Genomic DNA, 17342 nt, shown 5'->3' on the forward strand with positions numbered 1-17342 from the left:
TAAAGACAGGGTTTCACCATGTTGGTCAGGCTGGTCTTGAACTGCCGACCTCAGGTGATCCGCCCACCTTGGCCTCCAAAGTGCTTGGATTCCAGGCGTGAGCCACCACGCCCGGCCATGAAAAGAATTTTAAAAGGCAGTCCCTTACTGGCAAATTACTTCCTGACTTCAGGGACAAAGCATCAGTGGAATCAATCTAGGAAAAGGGTTTTTGTTGTATAACCAAAAGACCAGCAGCTGGTGTTTACTTTTTCCCTTCAAGGTTTGGGGATTGGTACCTTTATAGATAAGGGCAGTCCTGATCATAAACCCAGCAGTGTTTGCACAAATCAGTAGAGTTAGCCTATCTCTTCCTGCCTTAAATCCTGCTGCTGACTTCTCTTACTTACTAATAAATGTACTTTGTAGCATTTTTCCCCCAGAATATGGCATTTTCATCTGTATTCAAACCGTGTTTAGGCAGATGCCTTTTCTGCTCAATGATTTTTTTTTTTCTTTGTGAGAGAGACAGGGTCTTGCTGTCACCCAGGCTGGAGTGTAGTGGTTTAGTCACAGCTCACTGCAGCCTCAAACTCCTGGGCTCATGATACCCTCCTGCTTCAGCCTCTTGAGTAGCTGGGCCTACACATGTGTGCCTCCACACTTGGTTAATTTTTAAATTTTTTCCCTTAGATATAGGGTCTCACTGTGTTGCTCTCAAACTCCTGGGCTCAAGTGATCTACCCACCTTGACCTCCCAAAGTGCTGGGATTACAGACATGAGCCACTGTACTTGGCCAATAAAATCATTGGCCAAGTATCTGGAAACTCCAGAGGAGCATCTGGAAACTCATCTGCTGCCTCTTGGTTGGCAGAGGTTACTTCTCACTATCTTGACTTTTTTTTTTTTTTTTTTTTTTTAAGATGGAATCTTCCTCTATCTGCCAGGCTAGAGTGAAATGGCATGATCTTGGCTCACTGCAACCCACAACTCCCAGGTTCAAGCAATTCTTCTGCCTCAGCCTCCTGAGCAGCTAGAATTACAGGCACCCACTAGCACACCTGGCTTATTTTTTGTATTTCCAGTGGAGAGGTGGTTGACCAGGCTGGTCTCAACTCCTGACCTCAGGTGATCTGCCCACCTGGCCTCCCAAAGTGCTGGGATTACAGGCATGAGCCACCACACCTAGCCATTTTTTTAAGCCAAACGTCTTTCTAAAATTGTCAAACCATCTTTGGTTGGCATTAAATTCTCCAGTTGGTAGATCCTTCAGCTTCTTTTTTCTTTAAATTGTCATATAATAACTTTGCTTTTTCTCAAATCATGTTTGTCTATAGGTATGCCTTTCTTTTTCTCTTTCAACTTTGTATATTGTTTTAATTCTAGAGACAGGGTCAGGCTGGTCTTGAACTCTTGGCCTCAATTAATCCTCCTGCCTAGGCCTCCTAAAGTGTTAGGATTACAGGCATGAGCCACTATGCCTAGCCAATAGGCCTTTAATATAGAAATCCTGCACCCACATGAAAGCTGTATTTTCTTTCTTTCTTTCTTTCTTTTTTTTTTTTTTTTTTGGAGTTTTTTTGAGTTTTGCTCTTGTTGCCCAGACTGGAGTTCAATGACACAATCTTGGCTCACTGCAACCTCCCCCAGCGAGGTTCAGGTGATTCTCCTGCCACAGCCTCCCAAGTAACTGATATTACAGGCATGCCCCACCAGACCCGGCTAATTTTTTTCTTTTTTATTTAGTATAGATAGAGTTTCACCATGTTGGTCAGGCTAGTCTCGAACTCCTGACCTCAGGTAATCTGCTTGTCTCAGTCTCCCAAAGTGCTGGGATTACAGGCGTGAGCCACCACAGCTGGCCTGAAAGCTGTAATTTCAATACAAGATGAAAAGGTATTTCAAAGATAAAAAAAATTTGATGGCTCATGCCTGTAATCCCAGCACTTTGGGAGGCCAAAGCAGGTGGATCATCTGAGGTTGGGAGTTCGAGACCAGTCTGACCAACATGGAGAGACCCCGTCTCTGCTAAAAATACGAAATTAGCCGGGCATGGTGGAGCACACCTGTAATCCCAGCTACTCAGGAGGCTGAGGCAGGAGAATCACTTGAACACAAGAGGCAGAGGTTGCGGTGAGTGGAGATCGTGCACTCCAGCCTGGCAACAAGAGTGAAATTCTGTTTCAAAAAAAATTTTTTTTAATTAGTCAGGCACAGTGGCTCATGCCTGTAATCCCTGTGGGAGGCTGAAGTGGAAGGATTGCTTGAGCCCAGGAATTCAAGACCAGCTTAGACAACACAGGGAGACCTTGTCTCTATAAAATTTTTTTTTTTTTTTTTTTTTTTTTTTTTTTGAGGCGGAGTTTCACTCTTGTTACCCAGGCTGGAGTGCAATGGCGCGATCTCGGCTCACCGCAACCTCCGCCTCCTGGGTTCAGGCAATTCTCCTGCCTCAGCCTCCTGAGTGGCTGGGATTACAGGCACACGCCACCATGCCCAGCTAATTTTTTGTATCTTTGGTAGAGACGGGGTTTCACCATGTTGACCAGGATGGTCTCGATCTCTCGACCTCATGATCCACCCGCCTCAGCCTCCCAAAGTGCTGGGATTACAGGCTTGAGCCACCGCGCCCGGCCAAAAAAAGATTTTAAATAAAATAAATCTGCTCGCCTTTTTTAAAAAGGTATTTCGGGCCGGGCGCGGTGGCTCACGCCTGTAATCCCAGCACTTTGGGAGGCCGAGGCGGGTGGATCACGAGGTCAAGAGATCGAGACCATCCTGGTCTACATGGTGAAACCCCGTCTCTACATCCTGGTCTACATGGTGAAACCCCGTCTCTACTAGAAAAATACAAAAAATTAGCTGGGCATGGTGGCACGTGCCTGTAATCCCAGCTACTCAGGAGGCTGAGGCCGGAGAATTGCCTGAACCCAGGAGGCGGAGGTTACGGTGAGCCGAGATCGCGCCATTGCACTCCAGCCTGGGTAACAAGAGCGAAACCCCGTCTCAAAAAAATAAAAATAAAAATAAATAAAAAGGTATTTCGGCTGGGAGTGGTGGCTCATGCCTGTAATCACAACACTCTGGGAGGCCAAAGCAGGTAGACCACTTCAGGTCAGGGGTTTGAGACCAGCCTGGCCATCATGATGAAACCCTGTCTCTACTAAAAATACAAAAAATTAGCTGAGCATGGTGGCAGGTGTCTGTATGATCCCAGCTATTCAGAAGGCTGAAGTAGGAGAATTGCTTGAACCAGGAGGTGGAGGTTGCAGTGAGCTAAGATCGCAGCATTGCACTACAGCCTGGGCAAAAAGAGTGAAACTCTTGTCTCAAAAATAAAAAGATATTTCACAAAAAGTATAAGGGGTTGGGTGTGGTGGCTCACACCTATAATCTCAGCACTTTGGGAGGCCAAGGCAGGCGGATCAGCTGAGGTCAGGAGTTCAAGACAGGCCTGGCCAGCATAGTGAAACCCAGTCTCTACTAAAAACACAAAAATTAGCCGGGTATGGTGGCACACACCTGTAGTACCAGTTACGTAGAAGGCTGAGGCTGGAGAATCGCTTGAACCTGGGTGGCAAAGGTTGCAGTGACCTGAGATCACACCACTGCACTCCAGCCTGGGTGAGAGAATAAGTTTCAAGAAAAAAAAAAGAAGAAGAAGACTGGGCATGGTGCCTCACGCCTATAATCCCAATGCTTTCGGAGGCCGAGGGAAGTGGATCACCTGAGGTCAAGAGTTCGAGACCAGCCTGGCCAACATGGTGAAACCTCATCTCTAAAAAAATAAAATAAAAATAAAAAAAGAAAAGTATAAGGTTTTGCACTTGCAGGCAGAACAGCAGCAAGAGTTTCCCAAATTTTCTTTTACTTTTTTTTTTTTACAATCATCCTCACACTGGATTCATTTATCTTGAGATGTGGTTGGTACATTGAGGTTGGTACCTCAATCTGTGGTACATATCAAGCAAGTCAACCTTTTCTTGTAATGTCATGACTTTTCTCTGCTTCCTGGGAGCACTTCCAGCATTACAGATCATAATTAATATGGGCCCCATGGTTTTATTCAAGTTTACACTTTCACAATAAACACGATGAAAAATACATGAGAACTACGTATTTTGGTTCAGTTAAAAAAAAAAAAAAAAAAAAAAAAAAAAAAAAGAGGCTGGGTGTGGTGGTTCATGCTTGTAATCCCAGCACTTTTGGAGGCCAAGGTGGGCAGATCACAAGGTCAGGAGTTCGAGACCAGCCTGGCCAACATAGTGAAACCCCATTTCTACTAAAAATACAAAAAATTAGCTGGGCATGGTGGCGGGTGCCTGTCATCCCAGCCACTCAGGAGGCTGAGGCAGGAGAAGCGTTTGAACCCAGGAGGTGGAGGTTGCAGTGATCTGAGATTGCACCATTGTATTTCAGTCTGGGCCACAGTGCTAGACGCCATCTCAAAAGAAAAAGAAAGAAAGAAAAGAAAAGAAAGAAGAAGGAAGGAGGGAAGGAAGGAAGGAAGAGAGGAAAGAAGAGAAAAGGAAAGAAAAGAAAAAAATCATACCAGAGGCTGGGCAGGGTGGCTCACGCCTGTAATCTCAGCACTTTGGGAGGCCAAGGCGGGTGGATGACCTGAGGTCAGGGGTTTGAGACCAGCCTGACCAACATGAAGAAACCTCGTCTCTACTAAAAATACAAAATTAGCCAGGCATAGGGACACATGCCTGTAAACCCAGCTACTTGGGAGGCTGAGGCAGGAGACTTGCTTGAACCTGGGAGGCGGAGATTGCAGTGAGCCGAGATTCTGCCATTTAACTCTAGCCTAGGCAACAAGAGCAAAACTCCATCTCAAAAAAATAAAAATAAAAGAAATCACATGTTTAAACTATTTTTTTAATATACAGAGATATGGGGTCTCACTGTGCTGCCCAGGCTGGCCTCCAACTCCTGGCTTCAAGTAATCCTCCCACCTCAGCCTCCCAAAGTGCTAGGATTACAGGCGTGAGCCACCACAAGAGAGATCACTTTTTACTGTGATATGGAATTTACTGAAGAGATGAACTGCTCATACAAATATGGTTAGTATCACACAGCATTTTAAATGGATACTTGCAACACTTAAGCTCACCATAATACCAGCAGAAAGTGGCTATAAAATTATTACGATAGTACTGCATCTTTACATTTATCTACATTTCTCTCCACTGTGAATGGCACCATGTATGGTCTGTGTTTGTGATGTTAGTGCCGGGAAGGGAAGAGCGTGATCCCTTTAAATGACATGGAAAGGGGGAAGGGGAGTGCTGGGTAGAGGAAGGGCATGGTCCCTGGCTAGGGCTCCACCCGCTCAGACGTAGATGAGGGCAGGCACTCCTACCTTGTGCCCAAATATTGCACTTCCCAAGACCACTCTGGCCTATCACACCCCCATACTGTGCCTATAAAAACCTGAGACCCAGCAGGGCACCATGGCTGACGCCTATAATCCCAGCACTTTGGGAGGATGAGATGGAGGGATCATGAGGTCAAGAGATCCAGACCATCCTGGCCAACATGGTGAAACCCCGTGTCTACTAAAAATACAAAAACTAGCCAAGCATTGTGGCAGTTGCCTATAATCCCAGCTACTTGAGAGGCTGAGGCAGGAGAGTCGCTTGAACCTGGGAGGCAGAGGTTGCAGTGAGCCGAGATCGTGCCACTGCACTTCAACCTGGGCGACAGGGTGAGACTCTGTCCTGGGGGAAAAAAATCTGAGACCCAGGCCAGGCACGGTGGCTCACACCTGTAATCCCAACACTTTGGGAGGCTGAGTCAGGGGTATCATGAGGTTAAGAGATCCAGACCATCCTGGCCAACATGGAGAAACCCTGTCTACTTAAAATACAAAATTAGCTGGGTATGGTGGCACATGCCAGTAATCCTAGCTACTGGGGCAGCTGAGGCAAGAGAATCACTTGTACCTGGGAGGCAGATGTTGCAGTGAGCTGAGGTCACTCCACTGCACTGCAGACTGGGTGACAGACCAGTTCAACCTGAGACCGTAGCAACGCACAGAAGGAGGCACAGAAGGGGCTGGACATCGAGAGGAGCACATTGGTGGAGGAACATACAGACATCTGGACTTGGAGAGGAACGCACTGGCACTCACATTCCAACAGGCCACTGACCGGCGGAACGCTGCGGAGTTTGGCTGGGGCAGTCTGAGGACAGCCCAGGCTGTCAAGTGGCCCAACTCCAGGGGAAAACCAATCTCTCTTCTGGTTCTCTCAACTGCTGAGAGCTAATTCCACTTAGTAAAACCTTGCACTCATTCTCCAAGCCCACGTGTGATCTGATTCTTATGGTACACCAAGGCAAGAAACCCTGGGATACAGAAAGCCCTCTGTCCTTGCAACAAGGTAAAAGGTCTACCTTGTTGAGCTGACTAACACAAGCTGCCTATAAACAGCAAAACTAAAAGAGCACCCTGTGACACACGCCCACTGGGGCTTCAGCTGTAAACATTCACCTCTAAACACTGATGTGGGGTAGGAGCCCCAAAGCCCGCCCGTCTGTTTGCTCTCTTAGAGGTTTGAACAGCGGGGCACTGAAGAACCCAGCCACACCCTCATCGCATGCCCTGCAAGGGGAACAAGGGAACTTTTCCCCTTTCATTTGTGTGTGTAAGTTTTGATAAATTTTAACTTTTCTTTTTTTTCTTTTTTTTTTTTTTTTGAGACTGAGTTTCACTCTTATTGCCCAGGCTGGAGTGCAATGGCTCATTATCAACTCACTGAAACCTCCACCTCCCAGGTTCAAGCAATTCTCCTGCCTCAGCCTCCTGAGTAGCCAGGATTACAGGCATGCACCACCACGCCCAGCTAATTTTGTATTTTTAGTAGAGATGGGGTTTCTCCATGTTGGTCAGGCTGGTCTCAAACTCCTGACCTCAGGTGATCTGCCGGCCTTGACCTCCCAAAGTGCTGGGATTACAGGCGTAAGCCACTGCGCCTGGCCACTTTTAACTTTTTATAATAGCTTTTTGTATATTTTATGAGAGTAAATGATAAAGTAGGCTAGTTTCTACACATATTTTATGCATTCATGACATACTCACATTTTCTTTTTATGTATATATGTATTTCAAAGCTTGTTCATCTGTGAGTTTTTTCAAATTGTCACAAATTTCTAAAAACTTTTTCAATACGCTTATTTAAAAAAAATCTCACATAAGTTGATCCATGCAGTTGAAACCTGTGTCGCTCAAGGGTTAACTGAAATTCTTTCTTTTATAGTAGCTGGTTTTGCTGCTGTGGTTAAGAAGGTCTACTTTATATGTTCACTGTACATGAGGTCTCTTCTATTTTATTCTAAGATCTTTGTTATTTAATTTTATGTTTTCATTTAAATGTAAATGTTTAAACCATTTTTTTTTTTTTTTTTTTTTGCCCAGGATGGAGTGCAGTGGCGCAATCTTGGCTGACTGCAACCTCCACCTCCTGGGTTCAAGCCATTCTGAGGCCTTGGCCTCCCAAATGGCTGGAACTACAGGTGTGCGCCACCACACTCAGCTGATTCTTGTGTTTTTATTAGAGACGAGGGTTTCACCCTGTTGGCCAGGCTGGTCTCGAACTCCTGACCTCAGGTGATCTGCCCATCTTGGACTCCCAAAGTTCTGGGATTACAGGCATGAGCCACCTCCCTGGGTCAAGCAATTCTCCTGCCTCAGCCTCTCAAGTAGCTAGGATTACAGGCACGTGCTACCATGCCTGGCTAATTTTTCTATTTTTAGTAGAGATGGGGTTTCATTATGCTGGCCAGGCTAGTCTCAAACTCCTGACCTAGTGATCTGCCGCCTCAGCCTCTCAAAGTTCTGGGATTACAGGTGTGAGCCACCACACCTGGCCTAGATTTTCTATTCTTCTCCACTATTCTATTCCTATGCTATTATCATAGTAATTTGATTAAAGTAGATTTATGAATGTCCTGGTATCTGGTTAAACAAGTAGTTCCCCTTCACTGTACTCCATGTTCATACCTTCTTAGTTTATTCTAGGGTATAAATTCTTCCTTATGGATTTAAGATTATTTTCATGATTTCTTAAAACTGCCTGCCTGGCTGGGTATCATGGCTCATGTGTGTAATCCCAGCACTTTGGGAGACCGAGATGGGTAGATCACTTGAGATCAGCCTAGCCAACATGGTGAAACCCCATCTCTACCAAAAATACAAAAAAATTAGTCGGACATGGTGGTGTGCACCTGTAATCCCAGCCACTCTGGAGGCTGATGCTGGAGAATCTCTTGAACCTGTAAGGTGGAGGTTGCAGAGAGCCGAGAATTTGCCGTTGCACTCCAGCCTGGGCAGCTGAGCAAGACTCCATCTCAAAAAAGAAAAAAAATAGCCAGGCACCATGGTGCAAGCCTGTCATCCCAGCTACTCAGGAGGCTGAGGCACGAGACTCGCTTGAACCTGGGAGGGGAAGACTGCAATGAGCCAAGATCACACCATTGCACTCCAGCTTGGGTGACAGAGTGAGACAGCATCTCAAACAAACAAACAAATATGGCAGGGCATGGTGGCTCATGCCTGTAATCCCAGTGCTTTAGGAGGCCAAGGTGTGTGGATCACCTGAGGTCCAGAGTTCGAGACCAGCCTGACTAACATGGAGAAACCCAATCTCTACCAAAAACACAAAATTAGCCAAGTGTGATGGCACCTGCCTGTAATCCCAGCTACTCAGTAGGCTAAGGCAGGAGAATCGCTTGAACCAGGGAGACAGAAGTTTTAGTGAGCCAAGATCATACCATTGCATTCCAGCCTGGGCAACAAGAGCAGAACTCTGCTCAAAAAAAAAAAGTTCAAGGCCAGCCTGAGTATCGCAGTGAGACTCTGTCTCAAAAAAAAGATTTTTATTTTATTTTATTATTATTATTATTTTAGAGAGTCTTGCTCTGTCACCCAGGCTGGAGTGCAGTGGTATGATCTCGGCTCACTGCAACCTCTGTCTCCCAGGTTCAAGTGATTCTCCTGCCTTAGGCTCCCGAGTAGCTGGGACTACAGGTATGGGCCACCACAATATACTAATTTTTTGTATTTTTAGTAGATTAGGTTTCAGCATGTTAGCCAGGATGGACTTGATCTCCTGACCTCATCATCCACCTGCCTCGGCCTCCCAAAGTGCTGAGATTACAGGTGTGAGCCACCGTGCCCTGCCTGATTTTTTAAATTTTTTATCTTAAACAATTTTTTGTAGAGACAAGGTCTCCCTCTTTTTTTTTTTTTTTTTTTTTTTTTTGAGACGGAGTTTCGCTCTTGTTACCCAGGCTGGAGTGCAATGGCGCGATCTCGGCTCACCGCCACCTCCGCCCCCTGGGCTCAGGCAATTCTCCTGCCTCAGCCTCCTGAGTAGCTGGGATTACAGGCACGCACCACCATGCCCTGCTAATTTTTTGTATTTTTAGTAGAGATGGGGTTTCACCATGTTGACCAGGATGGTCTCGATCTCTTGACCTCGTGATCCACCCGCCTCGGCCTCCCAAAGTGCTGGGATTACAGGCTTGAGCCACCGCGCCCGGCCAAGGTCTCCCTCTTTCACCCAGGCTGGAGTGCTGTGGTGCAATCTTGGCTCCCCGCAAGCTTAAACTGCAGAGCCCAAGGTTTCCTCCTACCCCAGCCTTCTGAGTAGCTGAGATTACAGACAAGTGTCACCATGCCTGGCTAATTATTTTTCTCACACCTGTAATCCCGAGACTTTGGGAGGCCAAGGTGGGCGAATCACTTGAGCCCAGGAGTTCATGACCAGGCTGGGCAACATGGCAAAACATCATCTCTACAAAAAATACAAAAATCAGCCAGGTGTGGTGATATGCGCCTGTAGTCCCAGTTACTTGGGAGGCTGAGGTAGGAGGATTGCTAGAGCCCAGGAGGCAGGTTGCAATAAGCCAAGGTCTCAACATTGGCCTCCAGCCTCGGCGACAGACCTAAACTCTTTCTCAAAAAAAAAAAAAAAAATGGTAGAGACAGAGCCTGGCTATGTTGCTCAGGATGTTCTCCATCTCCTGGCCTCAAGCAATCTTTTTGCCTTAGCACCCCTCAAAGTGCTGGGATTACAAGTGTTAGCCACCCTGCTTGGTTAAAAAGTTATTTTTTAAATTAAAAAAAAATTTTTTATAATTTTTAAAATTTTTTTTTCTGGCCGGGCGCGGTGGCTCAAGCCTGTAATCCCAGCACTTTGGGAGGCCGAGGCGGGTGGATCACGAGGTCAAGAGATCGAGACCATCCTGGTCAACATGGTGAAACCCCGTCTCTACTAAAAATACAAAAAATTAGCTGGGCATGGTGGCACGTGCCTGTGATCCCAGCTACTCAGGAGGCTGAGGCAGGAGAATTGCCTGAACCCTGAACCCAGGAGGCGGAGGTTGCAGTGAGCCGAGATCGCGCCATTGCACTCCAGCCTGGGTAGCAAGAGTGAAACTCCGTCTCAAAAAAAAAAAAAAAAAAAAAAAAATTTCTGAGACAGAGTTTTGATCTTGTTGCCCAGGCTGGAGTGCAATGGCTCGATCTTAGCACACCACCACCTCTGCCTCCCAGGTTCAAGAGATTCCCCTGCCTCAGCCTCCCAAGTAGCTGGGATTACTGGCATGTGCCACCACGTCCAGCTAATTTTGTATTTTTAGTAGAGACAGGGTTTCTCCCTGTTGGTCAGGCTAGACTTGAACTCCTGACCTTAGGTGATCCGCCTGCCTCGGCCTTTCAAAGTGCTGGGATTACAGGCATGAGGCACTGCACACGGCCTTGGCCTTGAGCTTTTATATTCAAACAATCCTGCATCAGTTTCCTAAATAGCTGGGACTACAGGAAGTCCCATCATACCAAGCCCTAGGTATTTTACATTATTGAGAATGATTTTTTGTTTGTTTGTTTGTTTAAGACAGGGTATGTTGCCCAGGCTGGTGTGAAACTCCTGGGCTCAAGCAATCCTCCTGCCTTGACCTTTCAAAAATGTTGGGATTGTAGGTGTGAGCCACCGCACCCCACCTCTCTTAATTTCTTTCTTCCTTTAGAGTTTCGCTCTGTCGCCCAGGCTGGAGTGCAATGGCAGGATCTTGGCTCACCGCAACTTCCACCTCCTGGGTTCAAGCAATTCTCTTGCCTCAGCCTCCTGAATAGCTGGGACTACAGGTACACACCACCACACCAGGCTAATTTTTGTATTTTTAGTAGAGACAGGGTTTCAGCATGTTGACCAGACTGGTCTCAAACTCTGACCTCAGGTGATCTGCCTGCCTTGGCCTCCCAAAGTTCTGGGATTACAGGCCAGGTGGTTAGCCCTGCCTCATAAATGATTATTAAATCAACTTTGTTTATTCAGCTCCTCAGTTCCTCTTTTTTTTTTGCCTATTAATCAGTATTAAATCTGTTTAATCACAGTATAATTGTAATTCTATCAAGTTCACCTTGCCTTGCTTGCTTTCTTGTTTTTCTGTCTTTCTTTTTGTTTTCTGCACTTCATGCCATATATATATATATATATATTTTTTTTTTTTTTTCTCCTCGTCTTTCTAATAGTTTGTTGTTGTTTTGTTTTTTTTCTTTTTCTTTTTCTTTTGGCGGGGGGACAGAGTCTCACTCTGTCACCCAGGCTGGATTGAAGTTGTGCCATTTCGGCTCACAGTAACAGGGTTTCGTTATGTGGGCCAGGCTGGTCTTGAACTCCTGACCTCAAGTGATACACCGGCCTCGGCCTTCCACAGTGCTGCGATTACAGGTGTGAGCCACCTTGCCCAGCCAAATGGTTTTTGTTTTATATATTTAGCTGTCATGATGCTTGGATTATGTTTATTAAAACTTTAAATTAGGCCTTTTGTTATTACATATCATCCCATTTAGTACTTTTACTTTAGGTTTCTCCTGATATTCACACTGCCTCTCCTCCTTTTCCCTTATTTGCATTTCCAAGGTATGCCTTGCCAACTTCATTGTTTTTTTCTTTTGATCAATGTTTTAAATCTGTTTCTTGCACATAGTACATAGTTGGGTCATTTGTTTTGAGAGGGAGTCTAGCTCTGTCACCCAGGTTGGAGTGCAGTGGTGCAATCTCAGTTCACTGCAACCTCTACCTCCCCGGTTCAAGCCATTCTCCTGCCTTAACCTCCAGAGTAGTTGGAAGGGATTACAGGCGCCCGCCACCTTGCCCAGCTAATTTTTGTATTTTTAGTAGAGACAGGGTTTCACTATGTTGGCCAGGCTGGTCTTGAATGCCTGACCTGGTGATCCGCCTGCTTCTGCCTCCCAAAGTGCTGGGATTACAAGCGTGTGCCACTGTGTCCAGCTGGGTTTGTTTTTAATTCAATCTGACTGTCTCTTTTAGTGGGATAATTCTGTTTATTTACATTTAGCACCAATTGATAACTCTTTAGTTCTGCCAATATTTATTATGTTGATTTATTTTACCTTGCTGATGCCGCTACATCCTTTTCCTTTTTTCCTTTTTCCTTTTTTTTCTTTCCAGTCTGGAGTGCAGTGATATAATCTCAGTTCATTGCAACCTTAACCTCCCGGGTTCAAGCAATTCTCCTGTTTCAACCTCTGGAGTAGCTGGGATTACAGGCATGTGACACCACACCCACCTAGTTTTTGTATTTTTAGTAGTGAAGGGGTTTCACCATGTTGGCCAGGCTGATCTTGACTCCTGACCTCAGGTGATTTGCCTGCCTTGGCCTCCCAAAGTGCTTGGGATGACAGGTGTGAGCCACCAATCCTGGCCTCCAATGGATATTAATGTACTATCTGAAATTTATTATATATAACATATATTAATACATAAACATATAATTATGTAAACATAAAATATATATGAATATATAAACATACATGTTTTATTACAGTTCTGTTCCTCTGCAATCATATGTATTTTATTTTATGCACTTAAAAACATTCAGAGAAGGGGTATATGGCACACACGGAAAGGCTAAGAACGTCCACGTTAGACGATCCCAGCTGCCCCTACAACTTCAGTAACCACTTTTCCACCAATGACTCACCTGAATTTTTTTCTCCAATACAGATCTCTCTTGAATTCCAGACCCGCATATTTATACAAATACCTCCACTTGAGAATCCCAAGTGAGGCTTTAAAGGAACCTCTAATACAACATGTCCAAAACAAAACTTACTTTCCTCCTCAGTCTGATCCTTTTCCAATGAAAACTTTCTCAGAATATGGTGCTGGGAAAGCCGGTAGCCTAGCCCATCTCCCTCGCCTCCATGCCTAATCCTCTCCAATGTCTGTTGATTTAATCGCCTAAGCTTTGTTCATTTCCGTCTACTTTCCTCACAGTGTGGGCGTGGAGAGTATTGGTGACCTTACTTGTTTTAGTGGAATGAGAAGGGCACAGGTCAGATAGACGTAGGTCAGGGTGGTGAGTAGGAGGTACAAAAAAGGAGAATGTAAATATAGACAGTTCCCTTGGAAACTTTGGACAAAGAATCCTGGAAGATTTTGGAAGATGGTATCTTTCTTTCCTTCAATCCCAATACTCCTGGCACCAGTAAATAGGCAGAGCCTCAGATCTCTTGCTGAGCTTTCATAAGGTAAACTAGTACAAAAACACCCCCCTCTCCTCAGTGAGGATATGAAAGAATTTGTGTGTGCCTGGAAGTGGGAGGTTCCTGTAATATTACAAAACCAATACAGCAAGGGGTGCATCTGGACGGATACAGTAATCTCTTTATTGATTTCGTTCATCCCTCCCTGTTCTCCTCCAAACTGTTTTCAAGGAAGCAGCCAGGAACTTCAAATGTAGTGTCTGATCATATTTAAACTCCTTCTGCCTTCCTCACTAGTTTTTCTCCCTGACTCTCCAAATTCATCCTCTGGACACAGCCACTGGAGACTTATTTTGATTCCTCACACTGTGGTCTCTTCTATCACAGGCCTGCATATATGCTGTCCCCTCTGCTATCTCTGCCCTTTTGTTGCTTAATTGACTCCGACTGATTCATCAGCTCTTAGCTCAAATGTCCTTTCTTCAGGGAAGTTTTCATTGCCCTCCAAGACAGGGTAGGACTCCTGACTTTAATCACATCCTGTCCTTTCCTTCATAGTACTCGCCATCGTTTGCCGTTACATATTTGTTGTTGTGATTATTTGATTAACATCTGTCATCTCTAACAGTCGAGGCCCCTAGGAAGGAAGGCAGGGGCCCCTCTTTTCATACCGTAGTATCCTCAACCACCATACTTAGTACAATGCCTAGCAAGCAAAAGATACTCAACAATGTGTGTGTATGTGTGAGCTTGTGTATAACTGGTCAAGGGCCTGGGTATGCAAAGCAAAACAAACATGGACTGTGGTGATCTCATAAGGAGATACTAAACTGAGTGACTATTTCAGAGCTCCCTGAAGGACATCTTTATAGTTTAGGCCTCTGTCATCGGCAGCATATAATAGGATATACAATCTACTCGTTTGGTTTCTTAATCATTTGAATCCACCCACACTCAGCAATGTGGACTCTCAGCTTTCAGAGAGAGAGAGAGACCAACCTCCAACCTTGAGATAATTGCCATTTCTTTCTTTCTTTCTTTCTTTCTTTCTTTCTTTCTTTTTTTTTTTTTTTTTTGAGACAGAGCCTTGCTTGCTGCCCAATCTGGAGTGCAGTGGTATAATCTCAGCTCACTGCAACCTCTGCATCCTGGGTTCCAGCAAGTCTCATGCCTCAGCCTCCTGAGTAGCTGGGATTAGAGGCATGAGCCGCCAGGCCCACTAATTTTTGTATTTTTAGTAGAGACAGGCTTTCACCATGTTGGCCAGGCTGGTCTCAAACTCCTGACCTCAGGTGATCCATCCACCTTGGCCCCCGCAAAGTGCTGGGATTACAGGTGTAAACCACCACAGCTGGCCAACTTCCTCTTTTAAAACACTAATATTACAAGGCATACTCAAAAGTTTTAAAGGATCACAGAGAAGACTGTGACTATCAAAGCTTAGTAAAACCCTAGCTTATAGAAGTCTTGGGCGCAGCAGTTCATGCCTGTAATCCCAGGAGGCCAGGAGGTGGAGACCAGCACGAATAATATAGTGAGATCTCTGTCTCTACAACAAATTTAGCAAATTTAACTTAAAGTTGAAAAATTAGCCAGGTGTGGTACTGCAGAGTCCTAACTACTTGGGAAGTTAAGCCCAGGAGTTTTCAGGGCTGCAGTGAGTTACGGTTGCACCACTACGCTCCAGCCTGGATGACAGAGTAAGACCCTGCCTCTAAAATTTAAAAAAAAAAAAAAAGTGTTATTTAGAATGACTATCCGGCCAGGCACGGTGGCTCAAGCCTGTAATCCCAGAACTTTGGGAGGCCGAGGCGGGTGGATCACGAGGTCAAAAGATCGAGACCATCCTGGTCAACATGGTGAAACCCCATCTCTACTAAAAATACAAAAAATTAGCTGGGCATGGTGGTGTGTGCCTGTAATCCCAGCTACTCAGGAGGCTGAGGCAGGAGAATTGCCTGAACCCAGGAGGCGGAGGTTGCGGTGAGCCGAGATCGCGCCATTGCACCCCAGCCTGGGTAACAAGAGTGAAACTCTGTCTCAAAAAAAAAAAAAAAAAAAAAAAAAAGAATAGAATGACTACCCAAGGGGCATACTTTTCAAACCTTCTAAGCTCTAACTTAGGACCTGTTTACACCATAAGAAAGCAATTTACTTGGCCCACATTAGACAAGCCCCTTAAAAAATAACCATCACTAGGCCAGATGCAGTGGTTCACACCTGTAATCCCAGCACTTTGGGAGGCCAAGGCGGGCAGATCACTTTCGATCAGGAGTTCGAGATCAGGATTTCTTTTTTTTTTTTTTTCTTTTTCTTGAGACAGGGTCTCACTCCATCTCCCAAGTTGGTGAACAGTGGCAAGATCTCAAGGTGGGGAGTCCGAGTTATTCTCCCCCCTAAATCTCCCCCGTAGCTGTGATTGCCGGTGTGCACCACCACGCCCAGCTAGTTTTTGCATTTTCAGTCGAGACAGCGTTTCACCATGTTGTCCAGGCTGGTCTCAAACTCCTAGCTTCAAGTGATCCACCTGCCTCAGCCTCCAAAGTGTTGGGATTACAGGCGTCAGCCACCATGCCTGGACGAAAACTACATTTCAAATTCAGTGACAGTCATGTTTAACCCCAGGATCATTGTGATCTCCTTTTCCTCTGACCCTAATATTCTATTTCTAGTTTTCTAGCCTATTGTGAACCCCTTTTATGCTCTTATGGACAAGAGAGGAGATAAAATTAACATTTGGTAAGCTGATTTTAGAATTATTTCTGCAATTTTACAAAGATAAATGCAAAAATACATGCCCTATGTTATGATATTTAAAGAATTTGTAGAGGTTACTCCGGGCACACTGCTTATGGTGTAGCCCTGTTCCATAAGGAGCAGGGGAAAAAAAAAGAATTTGTAGTAACTGAAGAGGACCCAGAGAAAAGCAATAGAAAAAAGAGCAATGAGCCGGGAGCGGTGGCTCAAGCCTGTAATCCCAGCACTTTGGGAGGCCGAGGCGGTGGATCACGAGGTCGAGAGATCGAGACCATCCTGGTCAACATGGTGAAACCCCGTCTCTACTAAAAATACTAAAAATTAGCTGGGCATGGTGGCGCACACCTGTAGTCCCAGCTACTCAGGAGGCTGAGGCAGGAGAATTGCCTGAGCCCAGGAGGCGGAGGTTGCGGTGAGCCGAGATCGCGCCATTGCACTCTAGCCTGAGTAACAAGGGTGAAACTCCGCCTCAAAAAAAAAAAAAAGAAAAGAAAAGAAAAAAGAACAATGAATGGAGACTGAGGTAGTATGCCCATATTCTCCGATCCAAATACTGTAGCACATTGATCTATTGTAGCTCATATTAGCATATGCACTAATAGAAGTGAATATCTGAAATTCGGACTGTTCTGAAAAATCCTGGAGATACGCTGAAGACAGATCCCAGGAATCATGGTCATTATTCAATATATAATAGATATGAAAAGTTACAGAAAGGCTTTAACCTTTTTTGGATCACAGACCCCTTTGTTGATCTGTTGAAAACATCGGAATTGCTCCCCAGAAAAATACAGGCACGTAGAGTTTCAGAAAGCAGAACCCTCCTATTATCTATTTATTTTTCCAGAATATCAAAAGCACTTTCCGGCTGGTATTGTTGTGAAGAGTTCAGAAAGACGAGGAAGAACCTGAGCTGCCAAGTCAGATGGGAAGGATGGCAAATCAGCTACCAGTTGAAGTTCTTAACACTCTGAAGCCATTCTTAAGACGGTTTAAGCCAGGGGGTGCTGTGTGTGTGTGTGTGTGTGTGTGTGTGTGTGTGTGTCTTCTCAACTTTTTAAAGTAACAGATTCCTTTGAGGAGCTG

Source organism: Saimiri boliviensis, chromosome 11 (genome assembly GCF_048565385.1).
Source record: "Saimiri boliviensis isolate mSaiBol1 chromosome 11, mSaiBol1.pri, whole genome shotgun sequence".
Taxonomy (NCBI): domain Eukaryota; kingdom Metazoa; phylum Chordata; class Mammalia; order Primates; family Cebidae; genus Saimiri; species Saimiri boliviensis.